The sequence below is a fragment of the Hippopotamus amphibius genome, chromosome 16 (assembly GCF_030028045.1).
Source record: "Hippopotamus amphibius kiboko isolate mHipAmp2 chromosome 16, mHipAmp2.hap2, whole genome shotgun sequence".
NCBI classification, from domain to species: Eukaryota; Metazoa; Chordata; class Mammalia; order Artiodactyla; family Hippopotamidae; genus Hippopotamus; species Hippopotamus amphibius.
The window spans coordinates 64,108,647-64,121,450 of record NC_080201.1 but is presented as its reverse complement, the minus strand read 5'-3'; the positions used below and the strand labels follow the sequence as shown (position 1 = coordinate 64,121,450).

At 48.2% G+C, this 12,804-nt stretch overlaps 1 long non-coding RNA gene across 1 annotated transcript; it reads right to left on the bottom strand.

Moving 5' to 3' along the window:
• Positions 1-3,178: 3,178 nt before the first annotated feature.
• LOC130838892 (uncharacterized) lies at positions 3,179-10,836 on the bottom strand. Its single transcript, XR_009049741.1, has 4 exons — positions 10,305-10,836; positions 8,737-8,921; positions 5,511-8,629; positions 3,179-3,570 (listed from the first exon to the last, which is right to left on the bottom strand). It is a non-coding gene; the product is annotated as an uncharacterized LOC130838892 (long non-coding RNA).
• Positions 10,837-12,804: the final 1,968 nt, after the last annotated feature.

Genomic DNA, 12,804 nt, shown 5'->3' with positions numbered 1-12,804 from the left:
GTCTGCGTTCGAAAAGCTGCAAACTAGGGCAGAAGGAGCAGGAGGCTTTTATAGGATAAAGCGTAAAGAACAAGCATGAGAGGGATGGAAAGCATCTGATTGGCTGGGACCACAGAATGAACCTTGTTTGGGGTGAGATGGAACAAGGTAATACGTGCAGTGTCCAGAGCGGGCTCGTACCGGGGGTCGGCTGACTGGACGCACTGCACTTCTGATCGCGTTGGATCCTGTACAGGGACACGAAATTTATCTAAGTTTTGCTTTGCTGACATGTCACCCTGGGTAGGAGAGACTGGACCTAGGCAATCACTTCAACAATATTAATAAAAGAACTGTTTTCAGGATAAATTGTTCTCCTTTGTTTGTGGTAAATTCTCGAAGTCCTTAATAAAAATCTCACTTATCCAGAATACATTTGATTGGATTACAGAGGAGAGGTGGGATGGGAAGGAGGGAAGAGGGACCCTCCCAGTAAAAGCCCTGCAGGGTAATCTCACTCCAGAGCTGAGCTGTCAGTGGAGGCACACGGAGGCCACAGGAGAACCTCGTGGACTGGAGGTGGGTCCAATTTCTGGAATTTCTTCTTTACTTCTCAGAATTCTACAAAAGGCAGATTTGAGAGACCAAGGTCTGCAGAATGGAGTACTTTATTAATTCAGCAAATGTTGTCAAGGTCAGGTCAGTGCCAGGCAGTGTGTGTGCGATGGGGACACTGGACTGTATACCCTGCTCTGAGAGCAGTAGGATGACTTTGACTTTTATACAAAAGCTGGAGAGATGACAATGTCTTCATTTTACTTAGCATAGCTTGACAGGCTGCATAAGATGGTGCACTTATCTCACTGACTTATTCAGCCTCTCAGATCCTGGCAGGCATTTTCCCACAGCCGGGTGGGTCCAGCTGGGGGACAGAAGGGATTCCGAGTCTAACCATCAATGTCCAATAGAAATAGAACCTGACCCCCTGATGTAATTATACATTTTACATGCAGCCACATTAAAGAAAGTGAAAAGAAATCATCAATTATTTTAAATCCTAAATATGGTTTTTGCAAGCTGTAATCCATCCATTCTGGAAAGATCCTTTTTTTTTTTTTCTTTTCTTTTTTTGGCTGTGTTGGGTCTTGGTTGCTGCACACGGGCTTTCTCTAGTTGTGGTGAGCGGGGGCTACTCTTCGTTGTGGTGCACGGGCTTCTCAGTGTGGTGGCTTCTCTTGTTGCAGAGTTTGGGCTTCTAGTATGCGGGCTTCAGTAGTTGCAGCACGTGGGCTCAGTAGTTGTGGCTCACGGGCTTAGTTGCTCCTCGGCATGTGTGGGGTCTTCCCAGACCAGGGATCAAACCTGTGTCCCCTGCATTAGCAGGCGGATTCTTAACCACTGCGCCACCAACGAAGTCCCTGTAAAGATCTTGACAAGATAGTTTACAATCTCTCTATCTTAATACATGTTTGAAATCCACACTCGCAGCACCTCTCTGTTCAAATGAGCCCATGTCAGGAGCTCAGTAGCCACATGGGACTGGAGCTTCCACACTGGACAGCCCAGATCTGGACGCTTTCACAAGCTCATCTAAAATCTGGCGATGAATCACGTCCTTCATCAAACCAGCATTTCCAATATCAGAACCAGAGACAGGAGATTTCTGTTTGTATCTGCATTACCTTGTGCCCTGGATGGCACACAGTAGGTCCACAGTATCTCAATCTTCTTAAATGTGTGGGGACAGATTCCCAAATGAATAATCATTCAACACATTAAAACCATTATGCACATCTTCCCAAGACTGGGTGGGGCCACAGCTGAACGCTTTAAAGAAGCAGTAGCTGTCCTATCTCCCTGGCTTAGCTTTTAAAACCCATGGACCTGACATGTGGACATGTCTGCTGGCCCCAGTGCATCAGTTCCCTGCAGGAGGAGCCCAACAGGGAGGAATTACTTCTGCTCTGTGGTCTCTCAATAGAATGGCATCAGCTGAGGGAACTGGTTTCCAAGATCCAATTATCATGTAAAATTTCCAACTATAATTTATTTTTTCAGTGATTAAAGAATTCAAATATTATCTCTATTTCCTAATCAATTATTTTTCCAAATCCCTAATCAATTATTTTCAAATCCCAAGAATTCTAATATTATCTCTATTTCCTAATCAATTATTTTTCCAAATCCCAAATGTCTATATGTCCAGGAATGAGTCTTTCCAGCCCTAGTTGCCCAGAACACAGAGACAGGCTGGTGGTCCAATGAGAGACTCCAGGAGGGGCTCCATGGGTGACTTAGAACAAATGAAAACCTCCTTGCAGAGTTACATGAGCTCAAGGGAGACCCAAGGATTCTGAGGAAGGAGACACTGGTTTCAAAGGGGGTATTTTCCAGATTAAAGACCTGAGGCCATAAATAGCAAGGGTTGTGGAACTTAAATCAGGGAAAGACCAGCCTCCAGATCATATGCTGGTGATCAGGGTGGACAAACTTTGGGACAGTTTGGAAATGTGAGGCCATGAAGGAACATGCCCAACGGGGACCATAGTGAAGGGAACCCCGTGCACTTTGAGTGTCCCTTCCCCCCAGTTATGACTTTCCCTCTAAACTTGGATTCTCCCACAGGGAACGTGGAAAACTTCCCCTGCCCTCTGCTCAGCTGCTCATGTAGATCTTCTCCATAATTGCCAGGAGTTGCCACGACTCCCCAGACGTGGATGAGGGGGACGAGCCCTGGGGGTAAGACGTGCTCCTCATGGGACACGCCCCAGACTCTCCATGCAGACAGTGTCAGCTGTGCTGCAGGTGACATGATGATGGCACCTCTGTGGGGAGATCGGGTCCAGGGACCCCGTCCCTATAATGGTGGCCCATCCTGATGGACACGTCCCTGCACAGAGCTCTGGAGCCGTGTCCAGGCAGGTGAGTGCTTCCTCGTGTTCCATCTCAGGGCAGAAAACAGGAGAGAAGGGCTCTCCGCCAGGAGAGGAGCTCAGGGCTGCGTGGTCAGCAGCCTTGGGCAGGACAGGTGCTCACCCTGCCTTGTCCTGAGCTGCCCCGTTGCTGCCCTGGCTGGACAGGTAGAAGGTGGGACTGTGCTGGGGTGTGTATCTGAGGGGACCAGAGTCATGAGTTCACTGCAAATCCCTGTGCCCTGGGGTCCCTGGCAGTGAGGGAAAGAGGGACGGGGTCACTGTGGAACCTGTGCCAAGCCTCGTATGCCAGAGCTACTGAGCTTCCTAAGCACGTATGAAAGGGTCTCCTGATTTTTCTCAGAACTAACAAATTAGGGTCGGATGTGAACAGAAGAGGAATAACAGATATACAGAGTTTCGGTTGGAATGTAAAAATCCTGAAGCATGAGAAAGGATCCAATGACAGACACGTACACACACAAACAGAAATACACGGCCCTACGAGGATGTACACGTTTTCCTTCAAATCCCACTTCACTGGATGCAGTCATCTCTATAATTTCTGCCAAGATATTCTAACTCCATTCTCTGCCTTCTATGAGCCGCGTGTGTAGTTGTTGTTCATAGTTTTCTCTCTCTGATTGAATGGGGAAATGCCCTTCTGTCCTTCTTTAACCTGAAGCAGCAGGAGGAGGAAAAAAATAATTGTAGTAGATGAAACCCAGTTAATTTCTAAGTCTGCCACATGATGTAAGTGTTGGAAAATAAGCAGTGTACTTTAAGTTGTAAATATGGAATTAGAAATGTACTGTCTGTGGTACATCAACATTGCATTTTATATTTGAAAATACAGTGGAATATACCTTGGGCTAAGCTATGGTCTGAATATGTCTGTCCTCCCAAAATTTATATGTTGAAATTATAACCCCTGAAAATGATGGTATCAGGAGGTGGACCTTTGGGAGATGCTTAGATCATGAGGGTGGAGCCTTCCTGAATGGGATTAGTGCCCTTATAAAAGAGTCCTCAAAGAGCTCCATAGCCTTCCCATCATGTGAGGACACAGCAAGAAGGTGATGGCCATGAATCAGCAAGAGGGCCCTCACCAGATGGGGACCATGCTGGTGCCTTGAATGTGACTGTCCAGAGTCTAGAAGTGAGAGCAGTGAATTTCTGTTGTTATAATCTACCTAGTGGTGATATTTTGTTGCAGTAGCCAGAACAGATGAGGCAGGTCACTATTAAGAAGGAGTCCAGGAGGTGGTCACGGCTAAGACCAAGTCCCTATCAGAGGCAGTTTCTGAGAAAAGGTGTAGAGATTCTACAATGGAAGCAAAGTGCTCCCACCCTCCCCAACTCTCCCTGTGTCCCTCTGTCCAGGGCCATGTTCCCGATTCCTTTGTCCTTCTGTCCTGGGCACACAATGTGCTCTCTTAGCAGGGCTTCCTCATTCTCTTAGGAGGTCTCCACAGACCAGCTCTGAGTTCTGTGCTCACCTGGGATGAGGTGAGTTACACTCTCCTCTGCTGGTCCAGCATCACATTAATTCCTGGGGCTGCTGCCACTGAATTGTGTGCATTTTTAGTTACAGGAGTTAGAAAACCCAGAAGTTACAAGGAAGGCAGTAGAGGAAAAAGTTCTCAGGACACAAGAGAGAGAAACAACTCCTTAAATTTTGTTTCAGTGAAAGCACAGCTGTGTCATCAGAAACGTTGTTGGAAAATAGGGCTTCAGGGTCACTCCCTTTGTGTTTCAAGAATGGTTTTCACCAGCTTGTCCAGATACAGGGAAGCTGACCTGCCCACGCTGGTTCCCACACCTGTGGGTGAAGAGAGGCTCAGGAGGGCGGCAGGCACAGGGGTGTGCGTCCCTATCACAGCACAGGGGCACCTTCTGTGGGTGGTTGTCTGACTCTGGCTGTGCTGGTGCCCATGTGTGACTGGGGGCGGGGGGGCTGGGGGTCCTGGATTGTGTGGGGATGGGTGTGTCCTTCTGCTGTTCTCGGTCATGGTTGTGGGTGTCAGGGAGGCCCCTCACCTGTGGGGCTGGTCTCTGTGTGTCCCAGGAAATGTACACCCAGGAGGTGTGACCTCATCACTCACCTGGGAAACTCTCAGCCCCACAGGAAGGAGGCCGTGGGCCGTGTTTGTGGGAGGAGAGGTGCAAGGGGATGAGGGGACCTGCGTGCACTTAGGAGTCACTGGGAGGGGTGATGGAGGGGATATGAGGGAGGTTTCAGGGGGGTCCTATGAGGATTTACTGAGCATAAGATGCAAGTTGGATCTTTTGCCAACAAACAAGGTTCTCTGGGATCACTGGTACTAGAGTCAATTTTAACCCACTGGAGAACCATGGAATTGTACAGGTGATTATAACTGGAAGGAGGGATCTAAATAATTAAAATTTCTGATTAGAGGCTTTTAGCAAAGAACGGGTTTATCAAATAAACTACAGGGAATGAATTGCTCTGTGTTGAACCTATCAAAGATGGGATGGAATTATATAGAAGCACACACAAAAGTATGTATATATACACACACAAATTGTTGCTATTATTATTTTTAGCAAACTTACTTCCAAGATTGCAAATAAGAAGAATAAATGTTTTCATCTTACCTTCACTTATTCCTTCTTCAGTGTTCTTCCTTTATCCGTATAGATCCAAATTTCTGATCAATATCCTTTTCCTTCTCTTGAAAAAGCTTCTTTCAGCATTTCTTCCAAGGCAGGTCTACTGGCAACAAATTCCCTCAGCTTACTTAGTCTGAGAAAGTCTTTATTTCTCCTTCACTTTTGAAGGATAATTTTACAGGGAGCAGAATTCTAGGTTGGTGAGTTTTTACTCTCAATACTTTAAATACTTCATCCACTCTCTTCTTGCTTGGTTTCTGAGAAGCAGGAAATCTTAACTTTCTTCCCCTGTAGCTTCTTTAAGGATTTTTTCTTTATATTTGAACATATAGTATTTTGAATATGATAGGCCTACAGACAGGGTTTTGGAGAGAAGATATCCTTTTTGGGGTTCTCTGGGCTTCCTGGATCTGTGATTTGGTGTTGACATTGTTTAGGGGAAATTCTCAGTCGTCGTTTAAAATATTCCTTGTTTCTTTCTTGCCTTCTGATAATCCCATAATGCACGTGTTAATCCCATAATGCACGTGTTACACGCTCAGTAGTTCTCCTGCAGTCCTTGGATATTCTGTTTTGTGTTTTATCTTTTTATCTTTGTATCTTTTTATTTATTTATTGGCTGTGTTGGGTCTTTGTTGCTGCACACAGGCTTTCTCTAGTTGTGGCAAGTAGAAGTTACTCTTTGTTGCGGTGTGTGGGCTTCTCATTGCAGTGGCTTCTCTTGTTGCCGGGCATGGGCTCTAGGTACACTGACTTCAGTCGTTGTAGCATGTGGGCTCAGTAGTGGCTCATGGGCTTAGTTGTTCTGCAGCATGTGGGATCTTCCCAGACCAGGGCACAAACCCGTGTCCCCTCCATTGCCAGGTAACCACTGCACCACCAGGGAGGTCCCTGTTTTGTGTTTTTTTGAGTCTCTGTTCTGGCTTTTCAGTTTGCAAGTTTCTATTGATAGGTCCTCAAGCTCAGAGAGTCTTTCCACATCAGTGTCCTCCAGCCCACTAACAAGTGCACCAAAGGCATTCTTCATTTCTGCAGCAGTGCTTTTGGTCTCCAGCATTTCTTTCTGGTTCTCTCTTAGAATGTCCGTCTCCCTGCTGACATTACCCATCTGTTCCTGCAGGCTGTCTACTTTATCCATTAGAGTCCTTAGTATATGAATTACAGTTGTTTTACATTCCCCAACTTTAATTCCAACATTCCTGTCATATTCGGATCTGGTGCTTCCTCTGTGTCTTCAAACTGTTTCAGTTTTTTCTTTTGCCTCGTAGTATGCCTAGTAATCTTTTCTTGATACCTGGACATGATGTACCAGGTGAAAGGAACTACTGTTAGTAAACCTTTAGTGAGGAGGTGGTGAGGTGTGGGGAGAGAGGGAGCTGCTATATCCTGTGAGTGGGTCTCAGTCTCTCAGTGAGCCTGTGCCTCTGGCCTGTGAACATCACAGCGGTTTCTCTGTTTTTTCTGCCCCTTGGGTGGGACAGGATGGCTAGAGTGGGCTGGAGTCGGGAATTTCCCTTCCCAGGTTGGTCAGGCTCCGTGAAAACCCTGAGCTGGTTAGGCTCCAGTTAACTAGTCTCTCCTGAAGGCAGACGTTGTTAAGAAGAACCCAGTGCTCTGGTTATTACAAAGTGGTTTCTTCCCCATCCCCCCACCGAAATCACAAAGGGACTTTTTTCCCCATCGGTTATAGCGCATATTTTCCTACCCCCATGTCTTGTTCCTGAGGTGTTTCCACTCATGGGTCTCTGCTCCAATAAGCCTTGATTCACCCAATCACTGGTCCATCTCTCCAAACTTGGAGGCAGTGATGTCCTTTGTTTTCTCTCCTCTCTTACTGATGCATGAATTTTAAGTCTACGCAGTGTTTTACTTGTTGTTAGGATGGAGTGGTAACTTCCAAGCTCCTTGCATGAGGGACTGGAAACCTGAAGTCCACACTCATTTTTTTTAATTATTTTGTGTCCAGTAACTCCAATGAAATAGGAGTGCTCAAATGTGGACAACTGATTCGCTTGCAACTCTATTAAAATTAGACAGTCTTATCTCAACGATATTTTTCCATTTTTTCTTTCATTTTCTCCAGTTAATAAATTCTTAAAATAGGCAGAATTACCATGAATTCTAAGGGAGGTAGAGTATATCCTTGTCTCTGTCTCCTGTCACATATTTATATATTCAGTACATATTACTGAACACCTATTATGGGTCAACCATGTTATTGAACATGCTTCCCAAGTTCATGGACCTTACATGCAGGTGAAGAATCAGGATATACAAGTAAATAGAAATAGATACAAAATAATAAGAGTAAAAAGTGTAACTGGTATCATGTGTATGTTCTCCAGATTCAGCACCTCCTGTGAAGTATGACAGTGTTCCCCTTTTCAGGAGAGGAAAAGACCAAAAATCCTCTTCCAATCTTGGTTGTGTAAGAAGACTCCTTTCTGCCCAGGACACTCTGAAGTCCTCTCCATGTCTTTTCACAAAGATGCCCTGAGAAACCAAGGGGAGGTGGTCCTGACCACCATCTTGCTGTTACAGATGGTGGTTGGGACTCTGGCCAATGTCATCCTTTTCTTCCTCAGCATCTCTCCCATCTGGCTTGGCCACAGGCAGAGACCCACACACGTGATCCTCACCCACATGGCCGTGACCAATCTCCTGGTCCTCTTTTCCTCTGGGATTCCCCCACACAATGACAGCTTTTGTTTCAAGGAATCCCCTGCCCAGTCTTGTGTGTACATTTGTATATTATACACAGAGAGTGGCTGGCAGCACCACCCTGTGCTCCACCTGTGTCCTGAGCACCTATCAGTCCTTCACCCTCATCCCCAGGAGAGTGGAGGGGATGATGCCCAGAGGAAGAGCCCCCAAGGTCATTGGTCCTTCCTGTTGCACAATGCTGGATGTTAAGTTTCTTACTAAATATCTCTGTTCCTGTGACAATCACTGGTCCACAGTACAAGGGAAATGAAACTGACCCCCAAGGGAAGTGGTTCTGTTCATCCTCAAGTCCCTTTACAGACATTTTCGTCCTGTGGTCCATCTCTGATGCCGTGCTTATTGGCCTCATGGTCTGGTCCAGTGCCTCCACGGTGCTTCTCCTGCACAGACACCACCAGAGAATGCAGTGTATCCACACCCCCACTGCCTGGCATAAATGCCCTCCGGAGACCAGAGCCGCCCACACCATCCTCATGCTGGTGCTCACCTCTGTCAACTTTTACATGCTGAATTCCATTTTCACGTCGTATACCACCGCTGTTTTAGATTCTCGTCTGTGGTTGATGCAGGCCACTCATATTTCGGCCTCGTGTTTCCCCACTTTCAGCCCCTTCCTGTTGATCCTTAGGGATCCTAGATCTCCTAGAGTCTGCTCCTGAGTTGCTGAAATCACTGTTGAAAGGTTAAGTGTATACAACAATAACTATTGTCAGTCACCATTCACCAGTTACCCATTTTTATAAATTTTGTTATAAAACATGCATAACTTCATACTTGGGATTATAACCACCCTTAGTGTATAATCCAGTGGCATTAAACACATTCACAACGCGTACAGCCATGACCACTTCCTATACCTAAGGCTTGGTTTCATTAAAAGAATCACTTGCGGGACTTCCCCAGCGGCCCAGTGGTTAAGACCCCCTGCTTCCACCGCAGGGGGTGCGGGTTCGATCCCTGGTTGGGGAACCAAGATCCTGCATGCTACACAGTGCAGCACCGCCCCCCCCCCCCCCAAAAAAAAAAAAGAATCCCTTGCTCTTCTCTCTGCTCAGCCCAAAGTATCCTCTATTCTACTCTCTGCCTCTATGGATTTGCCTGTGCCGGGTACTTCATCTAAGTGGAGTCATACAGTACTTGTCCTTCTGCATCTGCCTTGTTTCTCTAAGCATAACGTTTTCAAGGTCATTCCACCTTATAGCAGATATCCAACTTTTGCTTTTATGGCTGAAATCTGGTCCATTCTTTGTACATACAACATTTCATTTATTCATTCAGTCGCCAATGGATACTTGCGTTGTTTTCATCATTTGGCTGTTGTGAATAGTGCTGGTATGAACATGGGGGTACAAGTATCTGTCAAGTCCCTGCTTTCCGTTTTGTTGGATATATACCTAAGAGAAATGACTGTGTCGTGTGCTATCTCTCTGTTTAACCTTTTGAGAAATTGCCAAGCTTTTCCACAGCTGCTGCAGTATTTTACATTCCCACCAGCAATGCACAAGCATTCCAGTTTCTCCACATCTTCTTGTCAATACATGTTATTCTTCCATCTCTTGACTGTATCTATCCTAGCAGGGAAGTGGTATCTCACTGTGGTTTGTTTTTTTTTAATTTTTACTGGAGTAGAGCTGCTTTACAATGTTGTGTGTTTCTGCTATACAACACAATTAATCAGTTATACATATGCACATATTCCCTTTTTCAGATGTCCTTCCCATGTAGGTCACCCCAGAGCACTGAGTAGAGTTCCCTGTGCTGTACAGTAGGTTCTCACTAGTTATCTTTTTTGTACATGGTAGTGGATGTATGCAAATCCCAATTTCCCAATTTCTCATTGTGGTTTTGATTTGCATTTCCCCCAACGGCTAACGATGTTGAGCATCATTTCAGGTATTTACTGGCAGTTTGTATATCTTTGGAGAGGCGTCTGTTCAAGGCCTTGCACATTTTTGTATGGGGTTGGTTTTGCTGTTAGTTTTTCGGAGTATTTTTTATATTCTGGATATTGAATCCTTTTCAGTTTAAGATTCTCAAATATTCTTAGTTACCTACCAGTCTATAGTTCGTAAGGTTTCTGCTGTCGGTGGTGGGGGCAGTTCTTTTAGAGTCTGGTGAGTCTGTCGCTGCAGGTGGGGCTGCGTGTACCATCCAGGAAAAGGGGATGTGAGTAGAGATCCAACTACATCCATCATGGTACCGTTTTAATACTTGTCTTCTGTTTCTTTCACATCCTCAAATAATCATTTGTCTTTATAACGACAGAAGCTTAATTAGGTTTGCCTGTGTGACTGAAGCGAGGCGATTTGAGGTGGTCAGTGGGAACATTCCAAAAAGCAACACAGAAGCGATAGATGCTGCCACAGTCCTACCACGATCCTCTCCCCCTACTGTTTATTCCCCTCTGAAGATGTCGGGTTGACTGCTACAGAACCACACACCCCCGCCCCGCCCCCTGCACATATGCAGTCCCAGCAAACAATTCCTAGCTGGGGTACAATTCTCATTGCAAAATTCTCCAGGGGAAGGGGCTGCATGGGGCGGGTGTAGGTGAAACTAGATCTGCTGGAGGTAAATTATGGTTGAGGGTAGACAGGAGTTCCCGAGGGGTGCGTGGGTGATGACAGTTGTCTACAGTTTCATGTGCTTGAAAACGTCCATTAAGACCATATTTTAAGGAGCAAACGTTAAACAGTACTCTTGGAAATTATAAATGTTCAAACAGAAGTAAAATCATGTGGATGAAACAAAGTTTGCCCTAGGAGTAGAATAAGAGCAGGAAGACACTCAGTAGGAGATGAAAGACAGCAAAAGAAGGAATTCTTTGGTGAAAAGCCCCTGGGAAACCTGTGGTTGTCCCGGGGGTTGGGGGCCCTGTGGGCTTTCAGCTGGTGTGGGTTGGGGGGCAGCAGAATTCCCACAAAGTATGGGGAGCTGCTGGGAGCAAGCTTTTTCTCTGAGTGTCAGGTCATAAGCACTTCAGGCCAGAGGGTCTCTGGTAGGCCTCTTGACCGCTGCCTTTGCGTGTGGACGCTGCCCTGAACAGGAAGCCGGGTGTGGCTTGCCTGCCTGCCAGCGCAACTCAATGTACGGAAAAGGCCTCCCTTCCCACCCTCCGACCACCAGGCGCTGACCCCAGAGGTGGGGCATCAGCCGTGGGTTCCGCTCCCGCACGGTAAAGCACACATGACACAGACTGGAAGCTGGGAGGCGGGCGCGGGTCCCAGCCCGGCGGGAGATGCACAGGTATCCTGCAGAGAGCAGGCGGTTCTGGAGGAAAGCATCACTGCTTTAAGCGAAACGTGAGACAGTGGCAGAATCTGGCTGAGACGGAGTCTCTATGTGAATTGGAGTTTCCGTGTGAGAAGAATTCAGACAAGGAGAGACTGAACACCTGTGAGCATGTGCAGGGCGGGGCGGTCAGTACAGACGTGCACACGTGTGAGGAGGGGGGCAGGTCAGAAGGAGGGTGCGGGCGGGCGTGGGGACGTGCTGGGGCGAGGGGGGGGCCTGGGAGAGGAAGCGTGTCCCGTGCAGGCAGCGCAGGTGCCGAGCCCCCAGTCGTGCCCCCTCCCCCGCCCCCGGGCTCCGCTGCCACCTGCTGCTCGCAGGCCCACGGCCGTCGGCCCCTGCGCGGAACGGCCCTGGGCAGGCGCTGGTCCCTCCGGCCCCCGCACACACAGCCCGGGCAGCTCAGCCCCGGAGCCTCTACTGCAGCCGTCAACCACCAGGCAAGGATGGGTCACTACAGACCAAGCCACTGGGCCCACGGGGTGGGCGGCCTCAGGCAGCAGCTCCCACTGAGAGGTGGTGGCCAGAATATTCTGGAGGGAGCGACACACAAGGAGACCCAAGGTTTTAGAGCTCCTGTGTACTTCACGCTGTAAGGAAGGAAAAGGAGGCCGGCCAGGAGACCATGCTGAACTAGGCACGTAGCTGCCAGGGTTGTTTTCTCCTCCTTTTGACAAAAAAGGAAACTGTGGGAAAGACTGCTGTTGTTAACCTTTAAGCCTTCCACTAGAGTAAACCCAAGCCTGCACTCCCGTTACCACTTTAAGAGGCGGCGGGCAGGCTCTGCAGCATCGGGTCTGCTGAACGGGCAGGTCAGGCTCGTGTCTGGAGGAGGTCCGCCCCAGCCCTGCACCGCGAGCCGTCCTCCCGCGGGGTCCTCTGGAACCCCAGGGGCTGGACCCAGAGGGCTCAAGTGCCCGAGAGGCGACAGCAGGGATCGGGACAGCCCCCAGGGATGGCACCAGACCCTGGTAACGGCCACGCTCCACCCCCCCCCGCCCCCTCCCCACTCCAAAGTCAGGCCACCGGGAGCCAGTCTCCCACCCTCTCCCTGTAAGCCCAAGACACTCTCCCAGCACCTTGAGTCCTGAACCAACCAACTCGACCGAGTTCCCTAGGCCTCTGTCCTCCTCGGGGCAGGGTGGTCACCCCCTCTTCCAACAGGACAGCCCCCACAACCCTCCACTCACCCTGGGTGTGCAGGAGGGAGCCCGGCCTGACCCATCCTCCGCCGTCAGGGCCAGTGATGCTCACCCCCGCCTGA